The sequence below is a fragment of the Mixophyes fleayi genome, unplaced genomic scaffold (genome assembly GCF_038048845.1).
Source record: "Mixophyes fleayi isolate aMixFle1 unplaced genomic scaffold, aMixFle1.hap1 Scaffold_389, whole genome shotgun sequence".
Lineage (NCBI taxonomy): Eukaryota > Metazoa > Chordata > Amphibia > Anura > Limnodynastidae > Mixophyes > Mixophyes fleayi.
In genome coordinates, this window is record NW_027447872.1 from 40001 (window position 1) to 42500 (window position 2500).

The 2500-nt window shown below is 47.0% G+C and overlaps 6 non-coding genes and 5 pseudogenes across 6 annotated transcripts in view; all 11 read left to right on the forward strand.

Annotated features, from left to right (window-relative positions):
- The first annotated feature begins 8 nt into the window (after positions 1–8).
- On the forward strand, positions 9–127 carry LOC142133993 (5S ribosomal RNA; annotated as a pseudogene).
- Positions 128–400: 273 nt separating this feature from the next.
- Positions 401–519, forward strand: LOC142133894 (5S ribosomal RNA). The gene has a single exon (XR_012686915.1). It is a non-coding gene; the product is annotated as a 5S ribosomal RNA (ribosomal RNA).
- Positions 520–599: 80 nt separating this feature from the next.
- Positions 600–718, forward strand: LOC142133696 (5S ribosomal RNA). Its single transcript, XR_012686840.1, has one exon. It is a non-coding gene; the product is annotated as a 5S ribosomal RNA (ribosomal RNA).
- An 81-nt stretch (positions 719–799) lies between these two features.
- On the forward strand, positions 800–917 carry LOC142133746 (5S ribosomal RNA). The gene has a single exon (XR_012686884.1). It is a non-coding gene; the product is annotated as a 5S ribosomal RNA (ribosomal RNA).
- Positions 918–999: 82 nt separating this feature from the next.
- On the forward strand, positions 1000–1118 carry LOC142134016 (5S ribosomal RNA). Its single transcript, XR_012686927.1, has one exon. It is a non-coding gene; the product is annotated as a 5S ribosomal RNA (ribosomal RNA).
- An 80-nt stretch (positions 1119–1198) lies between these two features.
- On the forward strand, positions 1199–1317 carry LOC142133788 (5S ribosomal RNA; annotated as a pseudogene).
- An 81-nt stretch (positions 1318–1398) lies between these two features.
- Positions 1399–1517, forward strand: LOC142133846 (5S ribosomal RNA). Its single transcript, XR_012686910.1, has one exon. It is a non-coding gene; the product is annotated as a 5S ribosomal RNA (ribosomal RNA).
- An 80-nt stretch (positions 1518–1597) lies between these two features.
- LOC142133966 (5S ribosomal RNA) lies at positions 1598–1716 on the forward strand (annotated as a pseudogene).
- Positions 1717–1988: 272 nt separating this feature from the next.
- Positions 1989–2107, forward strand: LOC142133847 (5S ribosomal RNA; annotated as a pseudogene).
- Positions 2108–2188: 81 nt separating this feature from the next.
- LOC142133937 (5S ribosomal RNA) lies at positions 2189–2306 on the forward strand (annotated as a pseudogene).
- An 82-nt stretch (positions 2307–2388) lies between these two features.
- The window catches only part of LOC142133711 (5S ribosomal RNA), a 119-nt gene continuing 7 nt past the window's right edge, over positions 2389–2500 (forward strand). The window contains exon 1 of the ribosomal RNA XR_012686853.1: positions 2389–2500. This exon is cut by the window's right edge and continues 7 nt beyond it. This is a non-coding gene — a ribosomal RNA (5S ribosomal RNA).

The following is a 2500-nucleotide window of genomic DNA, read 5'->3' on the forward strand; positions in this document are numbered from 1 at the left end:
AAACCAAAACCTACAGCTACACATCTCTAAACAAGCCCAATCTCGTTTGATCTTGGAAGCTAAGCAGGGCCAGGCCTGGTTAGTACTTGGATGGGAGACCACCTGGGAATACCAGGTGTCGTAGGCTTTTTTTTTTTTCTCTCTTGTTCCGGCTTCCTTCAATGCTGGTTTTTAGATGTATAAGAGATGTAAGTCAATAGGAAACCAATACCTACAGCCACACCACCCTGAACAAGCCTGATCTTGGAAGCTAAGCAGAGCCAGGCCAGGTTAGTACTTGGATGCGAGACCACCTGGGGATACCAGGTGCTGTAGGCCCTTTTTTTCTTCTCTCTTGTTCCGACTTCCTTCAATGCTGGTTTTGAGATGTATAAGAGATGTAGGGCAATAGGAAGCCAATACCTACAGCCATACCACCCTGAACAAGCCCAATCTCGTCTGATCTTGGAAGCTAAGCAGGGCTGGGCCTGGTTAGTACTTGGATGGGAGACCACCTGGAAATACCAGGTGCTGTAGGCTTTTTTTTTTCTCTCTTGTTCCGGCCTCCTTCAATGCTGGTTTTGAGATGTATAAGAGATGTAGGTTAATAGGAAAACAATACCTACAGCCACACCACCCTGAACAAGCCCAATTTCGTCTGATCTTGGAAGCTAAGCAGGGACGGGCCTGGTTAGTACTTGGATGGGAGACCACCTGGGAATACCAGGTGCTGTAGGCCTTTTTTTCTTCTCTCTTGTTCCGGCTTCCTTCAATGCTAGTTTCTAGATGTATAAGAGATGTAGGTCAATAGGAAAACAATACCTACAGCCACACCACCCTGAACAAGCCCAATCTCGTCTGATCTTGGAAGCTAAGCAGGGCTGGGCCTGTTAGTACTTGGATGGGAGACCACCTGGGAATACCAGGTGCTGTAGGCCTTTTTTTTTTTCTCTCTTGTTCCGGCTTCCTTCAATGCTTGTTTTTAGATGTATAAGAGATGTAGGTCAATAGGAAAACAATACCTACAGCCACACCACCCTGAACAAGCCCAATCTCATCTGATCTTGGAAGCTAAGCAGGGCTGGGCCTGGTTAGTACTTGGATGGGAGACCACCTGGAAATACCAGGTGCTGTAGGCTTTTTTTTTTCTCTCTTGTTCCGGCCTCCTTCAATGCTGGTTTTCAGATGTATAAGAGATGTAGGTCAATAGGAAACCAATACCTACAGCCACACCACCCTGAACAAGCCCAATCTCGTCTGATCTTGGAAGCTAAGCAGAGCCAGGCCTGGTTAGTACTTGGATGGGAGACCACCTGGGAATACCAGGTGCTGTAGGCCTTTTTTTCTTCTCTCTTGTTCCGGCTTCCTTCAATGCTGTTTTCTAGATGTATAAGAGATGTAGGTCAATAGGAAAACAATACCTACAGCCACACCACCCTGAACAAGCCCAATCTCGTCTGATCTTGGAAGCTAAGCAGGGACGGGCCTGGTTAGTACTTGGATGGGAGACCACCTGGGAATACCAGGTGCTGTAGGCCTTTTTTTTTTCTCTCTTGTTCCGGCTTCCTTCAATGCTGGTTTTGAGATTATAAGAGATGTAGGTCAATAGGAAACCAAAACCTACAGCTACACATCTCTAAACAAGCCCAATCTCGCTTGATCTTGGAAGCTAAGCAGGGTCAGGCCTGGTTAGTACTTGGATGGGAGACCACCTGGGAATACCAGGTGCTGTAGGCTTTTTTTTATTCTCTCTTGTTCCGGCTTCCTTCAATGCTGATTTTTAGATGTATAAGAGATGTAGGTCAATAGGAAACCAATACCTACAGTCACACCACCCTGAACAAGCCTGATCTTGGAAGCTAAGCAGAGCCAGGCCTGGTTAGTACTTGGATGCGAGACCACCTGGGGATACCAGGTGCTGTAGGCCCTTTTTTTTTTCTCTCTTGTTCCGACTTCCTTCAATGCTGGTTTTGAGATGTATAAGAGATGTAGGTCAATAGGAAGCCAATACCTACAGCCACACCACCCTGAACAAGCCCAATCTCGTCTGATCTTGGAAGCTAAGCAGGGCTGGGCCTGGTTAGTACTTGGATGGGAGATCACCTGGACATACCAGGTGCTGTAGGCTTTTTTTTTTCTCTCTTGTTCCCGGCCTCCTTCAATGCTGGTTTTGAGATGTATAAGAGATGTAGGTCAATAGGAAACCAATACCTACAGCCACACCACCCTGAACAAGCCAATCTCGTCTGATCTTGGAAGCTAAGCAGAGCCGGCCCTGGTTAGTACTTGGATGGGAGACCACCTGGGAATACCAGGTGCTGTAGGCATTTTTTTTCTTCTCTCTTGTTCCGGCTTCCTTCAATGCTGGTTTCTAGATGTATAAGAGATGTAGGTCAATAGGAAAACAATACCTACAGCCACACCACCCTGAACAAGCCCAATCTCATCTGATCTTGGAAGCTAAGCAGGGACGGGCCTGGTTAGTACTTGGATGGGAGACCACCTGGGAATACCAGGTGCT